The 25,253-nt window shown below is 41.0% G+C and overlaps 1 pseudogene; it reads right to left on the bottom strand.

The window, feature by feature from the left end:
• Positions 1-15,777: 15,777 nt before the first annotated feature.
• LOC104672132 lies at positions 15,778-16,263 on the bottom strand (annotated as a pseudogene).
• Between the last annotated feature and the right edge of the window lie 8,990 nt (positions 16,264-25,253).

Raw genomic sequence — 25,253 nt, 5'->3', positions numbered from 1 at the left:
AACAAGAAGCGCTAACTATCCTAAATATATATCCAATACAGAAGTACCCAGATTCATAAAGCAAGTTCTTAGAGACCTACAAAGAGACTTAGACGTGCACATAATAATAGTGGGAGACTTTAACACCCCACTGTCAATATTAGACAGAGCAACAAGACAGAAAATTAACAAAGATATTCAGGAATTGCATTCAGCTCTGGACCAAGTGGACCTCATAGACATCCACAGAACTCCCCACCCCAAATTAACAGAATGTACATTCTTCTCAGCACCACATAGCACTTATTCTAAAATTGACCACATAATTGGAAGTAAAGCACTCCTCAGCAAATGCAAAAGAACAGAAATAATAACAAACTGTCTCTCAGACCACAGTGCAATCAAAATAGAACTTGGGATTAAGAAACTCACTCAAAACTGCACAAGTACGTGGAAACTGAACAACCTGCTTCTGAATGACTACTGGGTAAATAAAAAAGTTAAGGCAGAAATAAGTTATTTGAAACCAATGAGAACAAAGACACAGCATACCAGAATTTCTGGGACACAGCTAAAGCAGTGTTTAGAGGGAAACATACAGCACTAAATGCCCACAGGAGAAAGCAGGAAAGATCTAAAATCAACACCCTAACATCACAATTAAAAGAACTAGAGAAACAAAAGCAAACAAATTCAAAAGCTAGCAGAAGACAAGAAATAACTAAGATCAGAGCAGAACTGAAGGAGATAGAGACAGAAAAAACCCTTCAAAAAAAATCCATGAATCCAGGAGCTGTTTTTTGAAAAGATTAACAAAATAAATAGCCCACTAGCCAGACTAATAAAGAAGAAAAGAGAGAAGAATCAAATAGACACAATAAAAAATGATAAAGGGGATATCACCGCCGACCCCACAGAAATACGAAGTACCATCAGAGAATACTATAAACGTCTCTACGCAAACAAACTGGAAAATCTAGAAGAAATGGATAAATTCCTGGACATATACACCCTCCCAAGACTAAATCAGGAAGAAGTCGAATCCCTGAATAGACCAATAACATGTTATGAGATTGAGGCAGTAATTAATAGCCTACCAACCAAAAAAAGCCCAGGACTAGACAGATTCACAGCCGAATTCTACCAGAGGTACAAAGAGGAGCTGGTACCATTCCTTCTGAAAATATTCCAAACAATAGAAAAAAAGGGACTCCTCCCTAACTCATTTTATGAGGCCAGCATCATCCAGATACCAAAACCTGGCAGAGACACAACATAAAAAGAAAATTTCAGGCCAATATCCCTGATGAACATCAATGTGAAAATCCTCAATAAAATACTGGCAAACCGAATCCAGTAGCACATCAAAAAGCTTATCCACCATGATCAAGTCAGCTTAATCTCTGGAATGTAAGGCTGGTTCAACATATGTAAATCAATAAACGTAAAAACACTCAATACCTAAGTATTGATAAAACGTATCTCAAAATAATAGGACCTATTAGTATACTCAATAAATGCTAAAAACACTCAATACCTAAGTATTGACAAAACGTATCTCAAAATAATAGGACCTATTTATGACAAACACACAGCCAATATGACACTGAATGGGCAAAAGCTGGAAGCATTCCCTTTGAAAACTGGCACAAGAAAAGTATGCTCTGTCTCACCACTCTTATTCAACATAGTATTGGAAGTTCTGCAGGACAATCGGGCAAGAGAAAGAAATAAATGGTATTCAAATAGGAAGAGAGGAAGTCAGATTGTCTCTATCTGCAGACGACATGATTGGATTTTTAGAAAAACCCATCGTCAGCGAGGCATGGTGGCTCATGCCTGTAATATCAGCACTTTGGGAGGTTGAGGAGGGCGGGTCACGAGGTCAGGAGTTCGAGACCAGCCTGGCAATATGGTGAAACCCCGTCTCTACTAAAAATACAAAAATTAGCTGGGCATGGTGACATGTGCCTGTGGTCCCAGCTACTCGGGAGGCTGAGGCAGAAGAATTGCTTGAACCTGGGAGGCAGAGGCTGCAGTAAGCAGACATCGCCACTGCACTCGAGCCTGGGCAACAGAGTGAGATTCCGTCCCCCCCGACCCCCAAACACAAAAACATTGACTCAGCTCCAAAACTCCTTAAGCTGATAAGCAACTTTAGCAAAGTGTCAGGATACAAAATCATTGTGCAATAATCACAAGCATCCTATACATCAATAACAACAAACAGAGAGCTAAATCATGAGTGAACTCCCATTTGCAATTGCTACAAAGAGAATAAAATACCAAGGAACACAACTTACAAGGAATTTGAAGGACCCCTTCAAGGAGAGCTACAAACCACTGCTTAAGGAAATAAGAGAGAACACAAATGAATGGAAAAACATTCCATGCTCATGAATAGGAAGAATCAGTACCTTGAAAGTGGCCATATTGCCCAAATTAATTTATAGATTTCATGCTATTCGCATCAAACTGCCATTGACTTTCTTCTCAGAATTAGAAAGAACTACTTTAAATTTCATATGGAACCAAAAAAAAGAGCCCATATAGCCAAGACAATCCTAAGCAAAAAGAACAAAGCTGGAGGCATCATGCTACCTGACTTCAAACTATACTACCAGGCTACAGTAACCAAAAACAGCATGGTACTGCTACCAAAACAGATATATTGACCAACAGAAAAGAACAGAGGCCTCAGAAATAACACCACACATCTACAACCATCTTCGACAACTGATCTTCGACAAACCTGACAAAAACAAGCAATAGGGAAAGGATTCACTGTTTAATAAATGGTGCTGGGAAAACTGGCTAGCCATATGAAGAAAACTGAAACTGGACCACTTCCTTAAACCTTATACAAAAATTAACTCAAGATGGATTAAAGACTTAAACGTAAGACCTAAAACCATAAAAACCCTAGAAGAAAACCTAGGCAATATCATTCAGGACATGGGCATGGGCAAAGACTTCATGACTTCAAAACACCAAAAGCAAGGGCAACAAAAGCCAAAATTGATAAATGGGATCTAATTAAACTAAAGAGCTTCTGCACAGCAAAAGAAACTGTCATCAGAGTGAACAGGCAACCTACAGAACGGGAGAAAATTTTTGCAATCTATCCATCTGATAAAGGGCTAATATCCAGAATCTACAAGGAACTTAAACAAATTTATAAGGAAAAAACAAACAGCTCCATCAAAAAGTGGACAAAGGATATGAACAGACACTTCTCAAAAGAAGATATTTATGCAGCCAACAAACATATGAAAAAAAGCTCATCATCACTGGTTATCATAGAAATGTAAATCAAAACCACAATGAGATACCATCTCACACCAGGTAGAATGGTGATCATTAAAAAGTCAGGAAACAACAGGTGCTGGAGAGGATTTGGAGAAATAGGAATGCTTTTACATTGTTGGTGGGAGTGTAAATTAGCTCAACCATTGTGGAAGACAGTGTGGTCATTCCTCAAGGATGTAGAACCAGAAATACCATTTGACCCAGCAATCCCATTACTGGGTATATACCCAAAGGATTGTAAGTCATTGTACTATAAAGACACATGCACATGTATGTTTACTGAAGCACTATTCACAATATCAAACACTTGGAACCAACCCAAATGCCCATCAATGATAGACTGGATAAAGAAAATGTGGCACATATACACTATGGAATACTATGCAGCCATAAAAAGGATGAGTTTATGTCCTTTCCAGGGACATGGATGAAGCTGGAAGCCATCATTCTCAGCAAACTACCACAGGAACGGAAAACCAAACACCACATGTTCTCACTCATAAGTGGGAGCTGAACAATGAAAACATATGGACACAGGGAGGGGAACAACATGCATCAGGGCCTGTCAAGGGGTGGGGCACAAGGGGAAGGATAGCATTACGAGAAATACCTAATGTAGATGACGGGTTGATGGGTGCAGCAAACCAACATGACACATATATACCTATGTAACAAATCTGCACGTTCTGCACATGTATCCCAGAACTTAAAGTATAATTAAAAAAAAAAAAGAATTATATAATAGACTTTGGGGACTCGGGAGGAAGGGTGGGAGGGAGGTGAGACATAAAAGACTACACATTGGGTACAGTGTACCCTGCTTAGGTGACAGGTGCATCAAAATCTCAGAAATCACCACTAAAGACAAGTCAAAGCATAGCAATTGCTCAAGTGAATTCAGCAAGCCATGTTGACAACTCAAAATGCTAAAAACAAAACCCAAACCGTTGATTGCCAAAAAATATAGCTTTTCATAATTTTGCATTGTAATTTATGTTTCATATGCATGAATGCACAACGTGTTTTCTTCTTACAGCTAGGCTATTATTAGGTGAGATTTCTGAAGGCACCGTCTAGGTGACCGAAAAGAAGTACACTTAGCAGGGAATTGTCTAGCTATTTACAGCAGCAGCTGCCTTGACCCAAAAGAATATTACCATTCTTGGAAAATGCCACTGTCTGTTTTTCCTCCATCCTTACTGGCCTCTCCTGCTCAGGCTCCTTGGCTTGCAACATCTCCTCTTCTGGGTTACCAAAATTTGGAGCCCCTCCAGAATTCTTTTCTTAGCCTTCTTTTCTTCTTTATTTTTTAAATTTAGTTTTGAAAATATGTAATATTGAGTAAATTCAAAAGAATTCTTATATGAATTTTGCAAGTTATGAAGCATAATTGTAAAACTAGCCCATTCGGGGCCAGGACACGGGTGAGGCAAGTCAGGTGCTTGTCTCGGGGGCAGAATGTAAGAGGCCACCAAAAACCTCATAATCAAGATAAATTGTAGCTTAACACAATATTTTAAAAATCAACATTAATATGAAAAAAATCTATGATGAACAAAATGTGACAATTTTAAATAAAGACAGAGTCTGACCCTGTAGTTTTATATCCTTGACTTGATTGTCTTACTGTAACACCAGCCTTGGTTCCTACATAGGAGAGGAAATTAATTCTTTTTCTTTTTCTTTTTATTTCTTTCTTTTCTTTTCTTTTTTTTTTTTTTTTTTTGAGACAGAGTCTCCCTGTGTCACACAGGCTGGAGAGCAGTAGTGTAGCCTCGGCTCACTGCAACTTCCACTTCCCGGGTTCAAGCAATTCTCCTGCCGCAGCCTCCAAAGTAGCTGGGATTACAGATGTGCGCCACCATGCCTGGCTAGTTTTTTCTATTTTTAGTAGGGACAGGGTTTCACCATGTTGGCCAGGTTGGTCTTGCCCTCCTGACCTCAGGTGATCCATTCACCTCAGCCTCCCAAAGTGCTGAGATTACAGGTGTGAGCCACCATGCCCAGCCAAGAAATTAATTCTTAATATATCACATGGCAAGCACAATAATTTGGCAAAGCATATTAGTTTTCTGCCCTGAATTTATAAGTCCCCCAAGGGTAAGAGGCTATAAAGAAACATGATTTATGGTGGGAGAGGATGGGATTAAAATGTGTCCATTTAATAGTTGCATTAATGTAATTCCATTTGTATTCACTCTTTCTTTTGGTCTTATTGCTTTAATAAGAATATTGAGAACACTCAATATTCCAAACTTCAATGGAAATATACCTAGGTTTCACTTAACTATGGTCCTGATGGCTTGTTTGAAAAAGAAAGAAAGAAAGAAAAAATGTCTTCATCGTATTAAGAAAATGTCTTAGTTTAGAGATTTCATCAGAAAATGATGTTGATTTATATAAAAGATCTTTCATAGATATATCAAACCTATAGAAATTATAATGCATTTTTCTCCTCTTTTGATATATTGATACAATACTGTAGATTTTCTAAGATTGAATGATCCTTGCATTACTGAAATAACTATTGTCATAGCATATTATCATTTTGTTACAGTAGGCATTTGATTTTTTTGGTGTTTTATTTTTGTCATTTCTGTCTATATAAAGTAAAATTAGTCTACATGGGGTATATGTGTGTGCATGTGCCTGTGTGCATATGTGTGTGTGTATTTGCTATTTTGGTCAGGTTTGCTATTAGCATTATGGAAGGTTTTAAAATAAATTGGACAGCAGTCTGTATTTTTTTTAGATGCTGTAAAATTTCAAATTCATGCTTCCCTTCTTATAAAAGGTATGACTTTGTGAAAGTTGCTTTGTTTTTCAATTTCTTTTGTCAAAATTAAATACTTGAGCTTTTTCCACTTTTGAGGTACATTTAAACATTTTAATTAATTTTACACATATATTTATAATTTATATTTTCCTTTAAGAATTTTAATTATATAACCAGGTGCATGTAAAAGATTTTAAAATAAATTATAATATCTGTCAAATCTATGGTTATAGATTGATAATTTTGCATATTTTGCTTTTTAAAAATATTTTCTTATTTAGTCTTTCTAGTAGTTTGTATGATTGGTCTTTTTACAATCTAGCATTTAGGTTAATTTATCTAATATTTTCAGGTTCTCCAATATATTAATATTATATATTTGTTTATTTTAAACTGTCAGAGTCAGTTTGGATTGTCTGGATTTATTCTTCGCAGCTCTTTTCCTTTGTCCTTGTTGTTTCTTTGTTTTGTTTCCCTAAATTCTGGGAGGATTGCCTGGAGCTTGAGTTCTAATTCATTGAATTGTTTGGAACTTGACAATCAAGTTTTCTGTTTCCTCAGCATTTTCTCACCTCAGGTTTCCTTCTTTTTAATGACTACTTACTCTGTCGTCCAACATGCAAAATCCTGTTCAACTAATCAGAAAGTTTCTAAAATTTCATAAAGGAATATTTTATGTCATTACTCGAATCATCACCCAGATTGGTATCTTTTTTTGACTTGCACTGTCTTTTCTTATTTTCAGTCTTATACTGAATTAAAGATTGAGATTAGAGTTTGTCCCGTATCGGTTTAATTTCTTTTAGAAATTGTGTGAGTTTGAAGTTCCAGACCACTCAAGATAAGGGGAAGGGGGAAATATTCCAACTTATTGTACTTTTACTTATTTGGTTCAGAAATCCAGCAGCCTAAGGGTGGAAGAAAGATAACAGGAGTCTGTCCCTTCGGCCAAAGAGTTTCTTTTCAAAGTTCATGGTGGCAGCCTGAAGTCAGCTGGGGAAGAAGTTCCATTCTTTTTCTGGCAGAACTGACTTCTTTGGGAGAGAGCTGTGGCAGCCCCTTTGCTTATTCCCAGCATGGAAAGACCACAAGATCCCTGCTCCTTATGGCTCTGGCATGCCATGCACTCCCTAGACGGACCCCTTACAAGGCTACCAATAACCTGTCATTACCTCCAGCTCTTACTACTGCACTGAAGGTTAGAGTCAGATTTTGATAATATCTCTTTTCGTTAAATTTCCAGACTACATAGAAACCTGGGGTGATAGGCCTTTCTTCATGCCTTTACCTGTATGGTCTTTAGCAAAAATTCCTTCAATTCTTAATGATCAGCATTGCTATAAGATGTTCCCTATTTACGACATCTGCAGATTATTTCAATGGAAAACTTGGATGGAATAAAAGGTAGTTAAATGCATCCTCAAGTTGCCATTTTTAACTGAAAGCCATCCCTGCTTTTATGAAATCTGGGACAGTTACCAAATTAACACCCACATGTACTAGCAATGGCTGGCAGAGTAGGGAATCGGGGGCAGAAGATCTATGCTGTGTTCTTATTCCATTTCTCAGTCATCACCTACAAGCAGATGTCTCCTACAAGAACATCAATTTAGTGGCCAAGAGTATCTTGGAAAGAGGAAGCCAAGATATTTTTCATAATGTATGGCTTTCCAATATTTTTGATATCTAGAAGTCACCAGATCAATTAAAGACGCAATTATATTCTGCTGCTTTTTCCATTGTGCAGTGCCATTTGTCAGGGCCCTTCAGAAACACAGGCGGATACCTTTATGAAACCTCTGTTATCCCACTGTAAACTGTCTCACATTAATAAGATTTACCTTCAGCTGGAAGGAAATTCACATAATTCCTCCCATATGTGAGCTTCTTCTTCTAAGTTTATATGGTCAACATCTCATTGCACATGCCCACCACACTAGACTAAGGAATTTTGACAAACATTCATAGGTTGTAAAAGTTATATCAAGTTTTCTTTTAAAATTCGACAAACACATAAATAGCCTATCATTTTATATTTAGGTTTTCTTTCCCAGATAATTTCTTCTTTGGGTTCTGGCTGGATTTCCTCTTACCTCCCACTAACCAGCTAGTGCTCAAATTCAGTAAATTAGGAGCAGAAATTTCAGAGGCTTAGCATTTGGCCAAAGCCTCTGAACTGCAGCAAGAACAGAAAGTATGCCAAGATTTCAGTTATTTCTGAGAAGCACATGAGAGAAAGGGCACTTGATCAGAAAAGCCTGTTGATAACTGAGGTTTGATACAGCACTGCTAGGAGGACTTAGTGCAGGAATACCTACACAGCATGACTCTGAACGTGGAGTACACAGTCTTACAGGTGAAGACTGTCAGAGGCCATTGTATTGCCAGCACCTATGAACAGAATCAGAAGCGTTTAAATTTCATAGGTGACTGAATAAATTTGATCACAAAAATAGTGTTTTATACTGACGTTAAAAGTGGTTATCAGCTGGGTGCCATGGCTTACACCTGTAATCCTAGCATTTTGGGAGGTTAAGGCAGGCAGATGGCTTGAGTCCAGGAGTTCGAGACCAGCCTGGATAATATGGTGAAACCCCATTTCTACAAAAAATACCAAAAAAAGGAAAAAATTAGCCAAGTATGGTAGCATGCATCTGTAGTCCCAACTAGTTGGGAGACTGAGGTGGGAGGATGGTTTGAGCCCAAGAAGTCAAGGCAGCAGAGAGCTATGATGGTGCCACTGCACTCTAGCCTGGATGACAGAGTGAGATCTTATATCACAAAAAGTGATTATCATTTAATAAACACTTATTGAGTGACTACTATATGGTGGTCACTGTCCTAAGACTAAAGTATACCAAGGTGCATAAGACCTCCTCACCAAATAGGTGATAATTTAGGGAAAATATTATAGTAAAAAGAGAAGCTTAGGCCAGGCATGGTGGCTCACACCTGTAATCCCGGCACTTTGGGAGGCCGAGGTGGTGGGTGGATCACCTGAGATCAGGAGTTTGAGACCAGCCTGGCCAACATGATGAAACCTGGTCTCTAATTTAAAAATACAAAAATTAACTAGGCGTGGTGGCGTGCACCTGTAATCCTAGCTACTCGGGAGGCTGAGGCACAAGAATCACTTGAACTTGGGATGTGGAGGTTGCAGTGAGCCGAGATCACGCCACTGCACTCCAGCCTGGGCAACAGAGTGAGACTTTGTCTCAAAAAAAAAAAAAAAAAAGAATTGCTTATAGAATTCTGTGATTCTACCGATTGTGTTTTATCTAGCTCCTTAATAAATATTTGTATTTTAAAATACAAACATATATAAAAGTAGAGAAAATAGTGTAATGAAACTAGTGTATTCATTACACAATCATGAGAACTAATAAGTTATTATTTTAAGTAATTACGTTTTGGAGTAATTTGTTAGGTAGTGATAGATAACTGATACAACAATATATCCTGGCGTTCATGTGGTAACAGTGTATAGAGAGAGTGGTATTTATTTATTTTAAAGTCTTAATTTTTTAAAAGAGATTTTAGGTTCATGGTAAAATTGAGAGGAAGGTATTTCAGATACTTCCTCCCCTTCCATATGAATAGCCTCCCCCATTTTCAATGCACCAGATGTACAGAGTGGTACATTTGTTACAACTGATGAACCTACATTGACACATCATAATCACCCAAAGTCCATGGTTTACATTAGGGTTCACTCTTGCTATCGTCCTTTGGGGTTGCACAAATGTATACTGACATGTATCCTCCATTATAGTATCATACAGAATAGTTTCACTGCCCTAAATATTTTTTGTGTTCTACCTCTTCAACCCGTACTCCCCTTAATCCCTGGCAACCATTGATATTTGTATTGTCTCCATAGTTTTTCCTTTTGCAGAATATTATATAGTTGAAATCGCACAGTGTTTTCAGATTAACTTTAGTAACATGCATTTAAGGTTCCTCCGTGTCTTTCCATGGTTTGACACCTCATTTCTTTTTTAGCACTGAATAATATTCCATTGCTTAGATGTACTACAGTTTATTTATCATCCATTCACCTACTAAAGGTGAATTGATTGCTTCCAAGTTTTGGCAATTGTGAATAGAGCTGCTTAAACGTTGTGTGCAGGTTTTTGTGTGGACATAAGCTTTCAACTCCTTTAGCGAATATCAAAGAGTATGATCACTGGATTATATGCTAAATGTACATTTAGTTTTGTAAGAAACCATGATTGTGTAAGACAGGGATTTGGGCAGAGGTTAGCTGGGTAGTTTTCTCCATGTGGATCTTTGACTCAATTGTATCCATCTGGAGCTGGGTTGAGCTCAGAGGTCCAAATAAATATATATTGATGGGTCTGGCATGGTGGCTCATGCCTGTAATCCTAGCACTTTGGAAGGCTGAGGGAGGATTGCTTGAAACTAGGAGTTTGAGACCAGCCTGGGCAACATAGCAAGACCCCGTCTCTAAAAAAAAATTTTTTTTTAATTAAGCAGGCAAGTGGTGACAGTGTCTGGGCAGTTACTCAGGAAGCTAAGACGGCAGGATCAATTGAAGCAGGAGGATTGATTGAGTCCAGGAGGTTGAGGCTGCAGTGAGCTGTGCTCACACCACTGCACTCCATCCTGGGCAACAGAGTGAGACCCTGTATCAAAAAAAGAAAAGAAAAAAGTCACTCAGGTTGATTCTAATGCTCACCTACCTATGATGGGGAACAGTAGCACATAATAAAAATATAAAAAGAACTTATTCTGAACTACTGGGAAAGGGAAAATCCTATTCCCTACCAACCTGATTAATGTTTCCAAATTCACTTTCTTCCCTTTGACTCTCTTTAAACAATATCCACAAATCAAAATGGAAAGCCAAGAGATTATTGACATGGTAGCTGTGTATCATGCCTTCTGTTTAAGAATGTTTCCAGGTTCTCGCTGATGTTTGGTAGTCTTGCCAGCACATCCTAAATTAAATAAAATAGCTGTTTCTCCGAGCGGGGCATTGGAATGACTCCAGCTAAGAACTGATCCAGCAACAAACAACTTAATTTATGATGGTATAAAAAACCTCAGCCACAGAATATCTATAATTAGGAAGAATCCAACAGAGATTGAGGTGTACTAAGATGAATAGTCTCCTCTCCTTTCTTTGACCATCACACACATATCTTCCTCTTATTTTCATAGATTCTCACAGCTGGAATGCTCAGTAAGAAATCGCTTGGTCTATTGGCTGGGTGCGGTGGCTCAGGCCTGTAATCCCAGCACTTTGGGAGGCCCAGGTGGGCAGATCACAAGGTCAGGAGATCAAGACCATCCTGGCTAACATGGTGAAACCCCATCTCTACTAAAAAAATACAAAAAATTAGCCGGGCGTGGTGGCGGGCGCCTGTAGTCCCAGCTACTCAGAGGGAGGCTGAGGCAGGAGAATGACGTGAACCTGGGAGGCGGAGCTTGCAGTGAGCCGAGATTGTGCCACTGCACTCCAGCCTGGGTGACAAAGTGAGACCCCGTCTCAAAAAAGAAAAATAAATAAATAAATAAATAAATAAATAAATAAAAGAAATCACCTGGTCTATCATGTGAGCTTTTAGGGTTTTTGAATGGATAAAATATCCTGAAACTATATGGAGGGGAGAACATAAATACCTAAATCTCCAGGTGAGTTAGTCGAGAGTCTGCTAGTTTAGTCTAAAGGACAAGAGAATTGATATGGTTTGGATCTGTGTTCCTGCCCAAATCTCATGTTCAATTGTAATCCTCAGTATTGGAGGTGGGGCCTGGTGGGAGGTGGTGACTGGCTCATCAAGGTTGATCCTTTATGAATAGTTTAGCACCATCCCCTTGTGTTCTGTTCTCCTGAAAGTGAGTTCTTGCAAGATCTTGTTGTGCAAAAGTGTGTAACACCTCCGTCCTCTCTGTCTTCCTTCTGCATCATGTGAGACACCTTGCTCCCTCTTTGCCTTGCATCATGATTGAAAGTTTCCTGAGGCCTCCCCAGAGCTAAGCGGATGCCAGCTTCATTCTTCCTGTACAGCCTGCAGACCTGTGAGCCAATTAAACTTATTTTCTTTATGAATTACCCAGTTTTAGGTGTTTCTTTATAGCAATGTGAGGACAGACTAATACAAGCACCATCTAGGATCAATAATTTAAGAATCTTTAAAAAATTAACCTCTAAAACTCTATGACTTACTGTAATGGCACAAATTCGTAAGAATGTTCAGACTGTGGTTTGTTTTGGAGTAATCACTTATGTATGTTTCACAGAAGAGAATAATGCTGTGACTTTGACTTCTTATGATCCTAAAAACTTGAAAAGACTACAAAGTGATACAGGTACGAAAGTTTTAAGAGTAAATGTTTCCTTCTCTCTAATCCTAATTATCAGAGGTGATCACCCTTATAGGTGGATGTTGTCTTAGCTTGGGTTCCCCAAAAAGTAGAGCCTGAGACAGGGACTTGAGGACTTAGGTGCAGTTAGACCATGTGAAAGTCACAGGGAGCAAGAGAGAGAGGGAGAGAAGCAGGAGGCGGCAACATAGGGGCTATCATCAAAATTCTGAGGTTCAATTCCACCAGGACTTGTGAAAGTTAAACTTACTAAAAAAATAAAATAACATAGGGCTGGGCACGGTGGCTCACACCCGTAATCCCAGCACTTTGAGAGGCAGAGGCAGGCGGATCACGAGGTCAGGAGATTGAGACTATCCTGGCTAACGTGGGGAAACCCTGTCTCTACTAAAAAATACAAAAAACTAGCCGGGCGTGGTGGCAGGCGCCTGTAGACCCAGCTACTCAGGGGAGGCTGAGGCAGGAGAATGGTGTGAACCCGGAAGGCGGAGCTTGCAGTGAGCCGAGATGGAGCCACTGCACTCCAGCCTGGGAGACAGAGCGAGACTCTGTCTCAAAAAAAATAATAATAATAAAATAAGTAAAAAAAAATAAAATAGTTTTTCCATGGAGCATGTTAAAAACAAGCAAACACAATAGACTTAGAATTAGCATATGACCTAGCATTTTCACTCCACAGTATATACCCCAAAGAATTTAAAGTTGGGACTCAAACAAATACTTGTACGCCATGTTCATAGCAGCGTTATTCACAATATTCAAAATGTGGAAAAACCAAATGCCCCCTCAGCAGATGAATGTATGAACAAAAGTTGATATATACATACAATGAAATATTATTCAGCCTTTAAAAGTAATAGCTGGGTGTGGTGGCTCATGCCTGTAATCCCAGCACTTTGGGAGGTCTAGGTGGGCAGATCATGATGTCAGGAGATCAAGACCATCCTGGCCAACATCGTGAAACTCCATCACTACTAAAAATACAAAAATTAGCCGGGCATGGCAGCACATGCCTACAGTCCCAGCTACTGGGGAGGCTGAGGCAGGAGAATTGCTTGAACCTGGGAGGTGGAGGCTGCAGTCAGCCGAGATGGCACCACGGCATTCCAACCTAGGTGACAGAGGGAGACTCCGTCTAAAAAAAAAAAAAAAAGATTATAATGGTAAATTTATATTGTGTATATTTTACTGCAATTTTAAAAAGTATACAGGATGACTCCCAGACTTGTCCACTTGAAGGCTGTGGTGGGGCTGGGGAATTTATACAGTAGCTCTCATTCTACATTGGTTGAGTATTGCTCACTCACTTTTCCTAGCTGGCTCTTGTTTGCAAGGCTAAGTGGGCTTCCTTGAGAAGCCCCCAAGGCAGAGTATGAAAAGACCACCGGCATGCTCTTTCAGCGGGACATCACCACTACAGTCAGAGCGTGTGTGGAACCACCTACATAGCTATGGCTGAAATCAGAGATGGACTGAGGGTAGGCAATCTGGGGCCTCAAAAGGCCTCTGGTACAAATATATGTCCTTTTAGACAATTCTCTCATGCATTTACAAATATACAAATAAGGCTCTATCTATATCTACATATATTTTTATACACTGATAATTTTACTTTTGCAAATCATGCTATTCACGTTGTTTGGCAAACTTGCTTTCCTCATAGACATATTTCTAGCTTTGCACTTATAGATGCACCTCAATCTGTTTAGCCACTACAGAGTAATCCATTGTATATGGAGGTGCCTGAATTTTTTTTAACCCACTGCAATTGTACCTTTGCATTTATCAGGAACAAATGCCTCTTGCTAAGGTCACCAGTGATTGTCATATCTTTAAACCCAATCAGTCATTTTTAGGGACTTCTATGGCCTTCACTTGCTTTCATCTTTTTCGATGTGTTTTCTTTGACATTTGCATCATGATGGTATATTCTTTGCTTCAAGTCACACATTTTCAGATGTAATTTTAAAAGAATTAGTAAATATGGTGACAGATTCAAAGTCGAATCATCATGTAAGATAGAACAGGGATTGTTTTCCTTGTCTTTTTATAAAAAACACTTTTCCAAGCTGTTTGCTCCTGAATTTTCTGTAAGCAAGAAAAAACTCTCAAAAATGTTTGACTTGATGTTTGAAGAAAATATCTGCTAATTATAGTTTTCAGGCATGTGCAACAAAATAACATACATGTGGATTACAGCATTCTGTATTCTTTGCTGACACTGAGTGAAATAGGCTATTATTAGTTGAGAATTATGTGGGCAGGATATAGATGGGGTGATTTTAACAATTAAGTGAAAAGACACATTTTTTTCTTTCAATGTCAGTACATTTTAATGTCTCTCAAAAGCCAGTCTTATTTAATTGAAATCATTTCAGGAGATTTAGGAGTATTTATGTTGAGCTTCTATTAACCTTTCAGATTTAGGGTTGACACTTGGGACTTAGATTACAAAGTATAACATTTGTATTAGTTGGCACGCAAAAAGCACAGAGGTAAAAAACACAAGTGCGTCCAACCTGGGTGCCTCAGTCTGTTTAGGCTGCCATAACAAAATACCACAGACTGGGTGGCTTAACAACAGACATGTATTTCTCACAGTTCTGGAGGCTGATTATGATCAAGGTGCCAGGCCGGGCACGGTGGCTCACGCCTGTAATCCCAGCACTTTGGGAGGCCAAGGTGGGTGGATCACGAAGTCAAGAGATCGAGACCATCTTGGCCAACATGGTGAAACCCTGTCTATACTAAAAATACAAAAATCAGCTGGGCGTGGTGGCACATGCCTGTAGTCCCAGCTACTTGGGAGGCTGAGGCAGGAGAATCACTTGAACCCGGGAGGTGGAGGGAGGTGTAGGTTGCAGTGAGGTTGCACTGCACTCTAGCCTGGCTACAGAGTGAAACTGTGTCTTAAATAAATAAATAAACAAATAAATATCAAGGTGCCAGCAGATTCAACATCTGGTGAGGACCCTATCCCTGCTTGTTGACAGCTGCCTTCTCATTACATATTCACACGGCAGAGAAAGGAAGCTTTTGGGTCTCCTCTTCTTCTTTTACTTTCTTTTTCTTTTTCTTTTCTTTTCTTTTCTTTTCTTTTCTTTTCTTTTTTTTTTTTTTTTACTACACAAAGAACTTTATTAACCCTTGTTACAAACTTTATTCCCAGGTTTCTTCGGTTTAATAAGTTGCAAAGATTGAACTGTGTAGAAGCAAAAACTGAAAAGAGCTGCAGTGTCCAAGGGGCTTGGGCTTAAAGATATTAGAGATCTAGATTTTATCAGGTCCATAAACAAACATTTCTTATAAAATAGCAGCTCCCAGTAACTTCTTCAAGTTTTATCTTAAGAAGTTGACTCAATTCAGTTTGCCTCATTCCTGGAAGCCTCATCCAAATTGTCCACAAGCTCTGGAACTTCATCATCATCCTCCTCTCCAGTAGCAAGTGGTGCTTTTCCATCCGCAGATTGTTTGGGCAGAGCTTCAGCCAGTCTCCTTAAACCAGTTGGACTGTCTGCACCAAGCTGGTTTAAGACGCTGGATAGCGTTTCTGTCAGCTGCTTTGTCTCAGCATGGCCTATAATGGCGAAAGTGTTCGCTGCCAGAGATATCTGAACCTTAGGGTGGTTAAAGTGGATCACTGTTCCTTGGTTTGTAAACATATTCACCTCTTCAATGCCAGAGATACTGTTTACCCCTCACTTCTTTAAGGAGAACTGAAGTTTTTGATCATCTGCTGTGGCTGCTCTATGAACCACCTTCTTTCTGTGAGCAGTTCCTTTCCCACCAATGTGCATTCGTGCCTGCAGTTTGGGGAGTTTTTCCTGGTTCATGATCATTTCTTTCATCATGTCGGAACGGATAAGGGGCCACGCAGGGGAATAGGATTGGTCCTCAGGGGGCCTCGGGTGGACCAGCTGAGATTAAGCGCACACATGCTGGAACACAGGATGGCAGGTCTTCCTATTTTTAAAAAGGCATTAATCCCATCATGGGGGCTCTACATCTGTCACCTCATCTAAATGGAATGACCTCCCAAAGGCTCACTTTCTAATACCATCACACTATGGGTTTAGGGCTTCAACATATGAGTGAGGGGGAGCACATGAGCATTCAGTCCACAAGACAGGGATATGTGTAATTCTAGGGTCCTTCTGCTTCCAAGATAGGGGGTAGTGAATGGGCTTCCGATGTACTCTTGCAAATGAACTTTTCCTGTAGAGAAGCTTAGAGTGTCCACAGAGTCTCAAAGGGGGGTCTGTGACGCAGCAGACATTACAAGCCTCTAACCATAAAGAAAGGTCTAGTATTTTCCATAGCATCCTCCTCATCTAAATTTCTTTTGGCCTGTGCTTTCTAATTAGAATTTTTATTTCTCCTCCCTAGGAAAAGATTAAATTCTATTGGGATACTCACAATCTAAAATTGAACAAATGAATATATATACTTTTTTTTTGGAGGAGTTAATTAAGAAACAGAGAAGAGCTATCTGTAAATTAGAAAATAATGAAAGAAAGAGAAGCTGCAGTCATTTCCCACAATTTTAATATTGCAATGTAACCTGAACATCCTTGGCCTTCACAGCCAGTGGGTGTAAACAAGGTGACAGGAACATTAGTAAGACCTGAATTTAGCATCCTCATTATCCCTTCCTGACATATGTAGGAACCCCAGCTCATCTGTAATTTCATGGATGTTTCACTTGTGCTCAGGAACAAGTCCATACATGCTCTAATTTTGTATCACTACTGAAGTTCATTACTAGGAACCACTGTATTGTGGTTCTTCGACATAGCCACTGTGGCCAGGATCTCCAGTGGGAACGCTACTTCCTGGCACTTCTGCTCCACTGCTATGCTGAGATTCCTGTCAGATGCCATCCTGTGCTGTGCAGAGATTGGGGACATGCTCGTCTCTTGTCTAAGCAGCAATTTGGCACCTAAGCTCCATAGTGCTATGGTGTACGCAGTTTGTCTTTATTTATTTATTTATTTTTGAGACAGAGTCTCGTTCTGTCACCCAGGCTGAAATGCAATGGTGCAATCTCGGCTCACTGCAACCTCCATCTCACAGGTTTAAGCGATTCTCCTGCCTCAGCCTCCTGAGTAGCTGGGATTACAGGCACCCACCACCATGCTTGGTTAATTTTTTTTTTTTTTTTTTGGAGACGGAGTGTCACTCTGTTGCCCAGGCTGGAGTGCAGTGGCTCGATCTCGGCTCACTGCAACCTCCATCTCCCGGGTTCAAGTGATTCTTCTGCCTCAGCCTCCTGATTAGCTGGGATTACAGGCACATGCCACCACTCCTGGTCAATTTTTGTATTTTTACTAGAGATGGGGTTTCACCATGTTGGTCAGGCTGGTCTCAAACTCCCTACCTCAGGTGATCCGCCCGCCTCGGCCTCTCAAATTGCTGGGATTACAGGCGTGAGCCACCGTGCCTGGCCTATGCAGTTTGTCTTGTAAGCCTCTTGTCATAATGCTTTTGGTTTCATTTATAACTCCTGCTTCTCTACAGGGTGTCCCTGAGGGTTGGATAATGGACACTTTTCTATCCTTCTTTTCCACATCTTTCTTTTCTCTGGTTCAGATTACTATGCAAAACCACCTTGCCTTCCTTGTTTTTTTCTTTTTTTTTTTTTTTTTTTTTTTTTTTTTCTTTTTGAGACGGAGTCTCGCTCTGTCGCCCAGGCTGGAGTGCAGTGGCGCAATCTCCGCTCACTGCAAGCTCCACCCCCTGGGTTCACACCATCCTCCTGCCTCAGCCTCCTGAGTACCTGGGACTACAGGCGCCCGCCACCACGCCCAGCTAATTTTTTTGTATTTTTAGTAGAGATGGTGTTTCACCGTGTTTGCCAGGATGGTCTCGATCTCCTGACCTCGTGATCTGCCTGCCTCAGCCTCCCAAAGTGCTGGGATTACAGGCTTGAGCCACCGTGCCCGATATTTTTTTGTTTGTTTGTTTTGTTTTTTTGGGTTTTTTTTTTTTTCTTGAGATTGAGTCTTGTTTTCTCACCCAGGTTGGAATGCAGTGGCAAGATCTCGGCTCACTGCAACCTCCACTTCCAGGGTTCAAGCGATTCTCCTGCCTCAGCCTCCCCAGTAGCTGGGACTACAGTCACCTGCAACTACACCCGGTTAATTTGTGTACTTTTAGTAGAGATGGGATTTCACCGTGTTAGCCAGGATGGTCTCGATTTCCTGACCTCAGGTGATCCGCCCGCCTCGGCCTCCCAGGGTGCTGGGATTATAGGCTTGAGCCACTGTGCCCGGCCACCATGCCTTCTTTTTTGCGGGGGTGGGGTAGGTAAATTCTGCATGTAGAGTAATGCATGCAAATAAATCTGCAAGGCTGGAAATCTGTGGAAGTTACCAAAATGTTAATGAAGTGCCTAAGCTAAGCATAGGCACTTCATTAAACTTTTAATAATAGTAATAATAAATGTTTTATGTCCATTGGAATTCTTTGGGCTGAAAGAAATAAAATATTTAATTTATAATGTCGTAAGCAATAATGGCATTAATGTCCCTTCTGCTCCAAAATATTAGGGCTCTGGATAAATGTCCAATGCAAGACTTTGTCTGTTTTATTTAATAATGTATTCCCCAAGGTCTAGAAGACCTGGCAATAGTAAATACCTGCTGAATGGACAACGAATGTCTTTTCCACTCTCCTAACTTTTCACTCACAAGCATGACATGGCTGCAGCTGCTCTCATAAGGCAATAACCAGAGCAAGAATAAAGGGTGCTCAAGATAAAGTACTCTATCTACACATATCTTTGTTAGCAGGGAGAACAATTTTTCTGAGAAGACATCAGCAGACTTCTCCTTTTCATTGTCCAGAAATGAAACATCAGCTCACCCTGAGACCACTCAACATATGAAGAATATGAGATTGTCATAATTGACTTCAGTCAGTCTTGATTCATTTGAGGTGACTGGGTACTACTCTGCAGCCCAAAACAAATCAGGGCCCTGCTAGCAAGAAAGAAGAGAATGGTGGGGACCAACAAGTGCCTGCTACACCCTTTCCAACATTCCCAGCCCCAGTTTTCATATTTGTTGCATTTCCTCCCTTGCAGCACACTTTGGTCATTGGAACAAAATAATTGGCCATGTCCTCATTTTTTACCTCATTTTTTAAGTCTTTCATAGAAAAGTTAGCAGAATATCTGGCCTGCATATTATTTAAATGAAGGGAAAGCTTAGCAGTTCAGAACATCATCATCTCTGAAACTAAAGTATATTTAGTAGATCACGCCTGTAATCCCAACACTTTGTGAGGCTGAGGCAGGCGGATCACCTGAGGTCAGGAGTTCGAGACCAGCCTGGCCAACATGGGGAAACCCCGTGTCTACCAAAATTACAAAAATTAGCTGGCATGGTGGCGAGCTCCAGTACTTCCAGCTACTCAGGGGGCTGAGGCATGAGAATCTCTTGAACCCCAGAGGCGGGAAGTTGCAGTGAGTGGAGATGGTGCCACTGCACTCCAGCCTGGGGGATGGAGCAAGACCCTATCTTAAATAAAGAAATAGATAAGTAAATAAATAAAATATATTGAAAGACTCCAAGTTGCCAGTGTTCTTTCTTGAACATTACACTACAATTCAAATTTTTCGTTAATTCTGGCTGACCTCCCTCATACCTAGCACAAGTTTTTAAGACATATGGATTGACAAGTCTGTATTCAAAAGTTCTTCCCCCTGCCCCCTGTGGGATGCTTGAGTAGATACCATTGAATTGACATTCTATTAATACTCTAGTAATGGGCCAGCTCATTCCCTCTTTAATCCAAGTTCATAAAGCAACCTGTGTACCTAGAAAAGAAATCCTTACATGATTAAATTAAAATTAATTAGACTTTTAGACACAGTGGGTGGTTTTAGCTGCGTCATGCAACGTTTTGAAGAAGGAGCTTCTGTAGACATAGACATAGAGACATCAAGGAGGCATTAAAAAAATGCAGGTGCAAAATGAAGAAATAAACTGTACCCTAAGAGCTCTTGTCCATCTAGAACATGCAGCTCTACATTCTAGGGATACAAGTTACTTTCTTCTTTTTTTTTTTTTTTTTTTTGAGACGGAGTCTCGCTCTGTCGCCTGGGCTGGAGTACAGTGGCCGGATCTCAGCTCATTGCAAGTTCCGCCTCCCAGGTTTACGCCATTCTCCTGCCTCAGCCTCCCAAGTAGCTGGGACTACAGGCGCCCACCACCTCGCCCGGCTAGCTTTTTGTATTTTTTTTTTAGTAGAGACGGGGGTTTCACCGTGTTAGCCAGGATGGTCTCGAACTCCTGAGCTCGTGATCCGCCCGTCTCGGCCTCCCAAAGTGCTGGGATTACAGGCTTGAGCCACTGCGCCCGGCCAAGGTACTCTTTCTTAACCTAAGGTATAGTCATGTATAATTTCCCCCAGACAGCATGAACATCCAGATGCCTAGTCCTCTTAGGGGTTGAGAAAGAAAAATCACTGGTATTAATAAAAGGCCTCCTGTCAGTAAAAGGCTATTAGAGAGTAACTTGGGAACACTTTCCTTTGGAAGAGTGAATTCAGAGCCATTAGGATCCCCAGAACTAGTTAACTGAGGGCATTTTAACTGTCGTTGAAGAGACAAAATGACAGTCATGCTGGGCTCCAATCACTGTTGGCCACCATGGAAACCATTTCTGAGAACTGACTTCCAGCTGCTTACATTTCACATCCTGGTGACCTCAGGACAAACACAGGAGCATTTTTATGTTATTTTAAATCTTCAAATGCAGGCAACTTCAGACAGAGTCTCAAGATTAATTGGAAATATTTGGACAGTCAGGAAGTGGTAAAGTTGTAGAAATTAGTAGGATCTTGAATTCAGAGGTACATCCTTTTACATCTTAGCTCTCAGCCATCTTGGATAAATTATTATTATTATTTGAGACAGAGTTTCACTGCTGTTGCCCAGGTTGGAGTGCAATAGCATGATCTTGGCTCACCGCAACTTCCGCCTACCGAGTTCAAGCAATTCTCCTGTCTCAGCCTCCTGAGTAGCTGGGATTACAGGCATGTGCTACCATGCCCAGCTAATTTTGTATTTTTAGTAGAGACGGGATTTCTCCATGTTGGTCAGGCTGGTCTTGAACTCCCAACCTCAGGTGATCTGCCCTCCTCGGCCTCCCAAAGTGCTGGGATTACAGACGTGAGCCATCGCGCCTAGCCTTGGATAAATTATTTAACAATTCATTGAATCACTGTTTCCTCCGCCTTGAAATGTGGATGAGAATGCTTATGTGGTTATTTTCTAGGGATTAAATGCAGTAACAAGGAGCCAAAACATGGTAGGTACTCAAAAATTATTCTTTATCTCCTACCCTTTCCTTTCCTCCAGGCTCTTCTCCACTCCTTTCCTCTTCCTTGCATTCCCGCAACTCCTTCTTTCTCAGAAAGCTAACATACTCAGGCCAATTGGCTTTCTTTCTCAGAGAGCTAGCATATGTAGGCCAATAAACCTACTATATGTAGGCCCAATTCATTGATCAATTTTTGGGTACCTACTAAGCACCAGGTACTCTGCTAAACATGCGAGCTACACAGTGAAAAAGGTAAGGTCTTGGCAGGGAGGCTTTTGTGTAAACAAATGTAGCATAATGATTTATTGATATTCTAGTGCTGTTCTATAACTTAACAGGCAAATTTAAATTGTGAAATGGTTTTGTCACAAAATGCTCGAAAGTCAGACCTGAGCTTACAGGGCTAAACTTCCCCTTCCTTCTTAAGAGGACTTTGCTTTCAAAATCCAGGCTTAGTGGTACAAAAACCTGTATTGTCTGGGACAGGAAGCACTCCAAAGTTTGAAGAAGAGGGTGTTATGCCCAGACCATGTGTTCCCTGAAGAAGTCCACCAGAGTCCAGAGTCAAAGCCAAGCAGCAAGGATCTTTAATGCAAGTTCGAACTTGGTCCCTCCGTTCTACAACATACAAGAGGGGCTGGAACAATACGTGCGCTTGCTTTTTATAGCTTGAGGTAAACAGGACTTGTCAGGTTACAGAGGAACAAGGCATTTCTCTAGGCTACAGCATTACAATTGGTTTACATGTTAATGTTAAGTTATGCTTTTAGCAGCCTTCTTATTGGTTCCTGCACTTTCACAAACGGTTGTACTCAAGGCTATGATGTGTTTGTGTCGGGCCCAGGAAGTGGAGGCATTGCTCAAGGCTGTGACGGGTTTGTGTCGGGCCCAGGAAGTGGAGGCATTGCTCAAGGCTGTGACGGGTTTGTGCCGGGCCCAGGAAGTGGAGGCATTGCTCAAGGCTGTGACGGGTTTGTGCCGGGCCCAGGAAGTGGAGGCATTGCTCAAGGCTGTGACGGGTTTGTGCCGGGCCCAGGAAGTGGAGGCATTGCTCAAGGCTGTGACGGGTTTGTGCCGGGCCCAGGAAGTGGAGGCATTGCTCAAGGCTGTGACGGGTTTGTGCCGGGCCCAGGAAGTGGAGGCATTGCTCAAGGCTGTGACGGGTTTGTGCCGGGCCCAGGAAGTGGAGGCATTGCTCAAGGCTGTGACGGGTTTGTGCCGGGCCCAGGAAGTGGAGGCATTGCTCAAGGCTGTGACGGGTTTGTGCCGGGCCCAGGAAGTGGAGGCATTGCTCAAGGCTGTGACGGGTTTGTGCCGGGCCCAGGAAGTGGAGGCATTGCTCAAGGCTGTGACGGGTTTGTGTCGGGCCCAGGAAGTGGAGGCATTGCTCAAGGCTGTGATGGGTTTGTGTCCTTTCAAGGGCAGCAGCCCAACTCAGAAGAATTGGACTCCCCAACACTATGAGGAGAGAGGGTGGTGGTTCCACCAGAGGTGAGGACCTGCTTTCTGCTCTCATACACCACCCCAAAGAGGGATGCCTAGAGAATCCATACTGAGTATCACAGCCCTGTCCCAGGGGCTTAATGGGACAGAGAGAGAGTGTGTGCCTTGTACAGAGGCAAGTTTATTTTTGATGGACTTGGGGTATCACAGGAACTACCACTATGGCCTTAACCCACCCTATGGATTGAGCAAGTAGGAGTTTGTGTATGATCTACAGGGAGGAGCAGGGGAGAAAGGCCCTGAAAATTAAGTGGCATTTTATGTCCTACCAGTGCTGGTTGGGGCAGGCTGTGGAAACACCAAGCCATAATTAATTTGATTAAAAAAATTAAGAAGTGTGTTCTTGTGCACTCAAGGGTTATGGAACAGCTCAAGCCATTCTCAAAAAACCACTGTCCAGTGTTGCTTGACCCAGTTAAAACCACCCACTGTGTTTAAAAGTTTCTGACTAGTTTCAATCCAATGATGCAAGGATTTCTTTTCTGAGGTGCACAGGTTACATTATGAACCTGGACTGAAAGGGAATGCGTGGGGAAAAGAGAGAGAGATCAGCCTGTTACTGTGTCTATATAGAAGGAAGTAGACATAAGAGACTCCATTTTGTTCTGTATTTGAGATGCTGTTAATCTGTGACCCTACCCCCAACCTTGTCCTTGCAAGAGACATGTGCTGTGGTGACTCAAGGTTTAATGGATATTGGGCTGTGCAGGATATGTCTTTGTTAAACAAGTGCCTGAAGGCAGCTTGCTGGTTAAAGGTCATCACCATTTTCTTAATCTCAAGTAAGATAAAAGCATTTGTCTCCTGCCCGTCCCTGGGCAATGGAACATCTCCCTGTAAAACCCGATTGTATGCTTTGTTTACTGAGCCAGGAGAAAACTGCCTTTAGGAATAAGGTGGGACTTGCTGGAGCAATGCTGCTAAAAGGTTTATGGAGATGTTTGCATATGCATCTCAAGGCACAGCATTTTCCTTTAAACTTATTCATGTCACAGGGATTTTTGTTCATATATCTTACTGCTGATTTCCTCCCTAAAATGATCCTATTGTCCTGCCACTTCCTTATCTTTAAGATGGTATAGAAAATTATCAATAAATACTAAGGGAACTCAGAGACTGGTGCCGGCTTGGGTCCTCTGTAAGCTGAGCGCCAGTCCCCTGGGCCCACTTTTTCTTTCTCTATACTTTGTCTCTGTGTCTCATTTCTTTTCTCAAGTCTCTCGTTCCACCTAACGAGAAAAGCCCACATGTGTGGAGGGGCAGGCCACCCCTTCAGGAATGAGTTGAGCCACTCTAGAGTATTAACAGAATGTTAATGCAGTGGCACTTACTCAGGCACCCTCCTGAAAAAAAGAACTTTTTGAATGTAGACTTGTCAATCCACATGTCTTAAAAACGTGGGCTAGGTATGAAGGAGATCAACTAAAATTAAGAAAAAATCTGAATTGTACTGTAATGGACAAGAAAGAATACTTGTTATTTAAAATATGCATCAAAGAAACACAATTTTTATTTGGTCTAAAGTATTTCCAAGTCAAGATTCATCTAAGTCTGCTTTAATTTGTGGAAACTATGCCTTATTGGTTGTTAAGATCCCTAATTTATACTTAAAAAATAATACCACAAAAATTTAAAATAAAGACAATTATCCTAAGTAAATTGATCCTAAGTAAACTGCTGATCTTGAGTATTAATTTAACAAAATCAGAAACTTGTACAAATGTAAATCAAAACTCAACAAGGTTGAGCTGCTAAAAAGTCGGGGTGGGGGAGTGCAAATGATCAGACCTTCCACAGATGACAGCAATAGCTACTATTTTCATATGCCGAGGTTTTACCTACAACATAATGGTAAGAGACAATAACTATTGGGCCAGGCACGGCGGCTCATGCCTGTAATCCCAGCACTTTGGGAGGCCGAGGCGGGCAGGTCACAAGGTCAGGGAATCAAGACCATCCTGGCTAACACAGTGAAACCCTGTCTCTACTAAAAATACAAAAAATTATCT

Source organism: Rhinopithecus roxellana, chromosome 16 (genome assembly GCF_007565055.1).
Source record: "Rhinopithecus roxellana isolate Shanxi Qingling chromosome 16, ASM756505v1, whole genome shotgun sequence".
Lineage (NCBI taxonomy): Eukaryota > Metazoa > Chordata > Mammalia > Primates > Cercopithecidae > Rhinopithecus > Rhinopithecus roxellana.
This window is presented reverse-complemented; position numbering and strand designations above follow the sequence as displayed.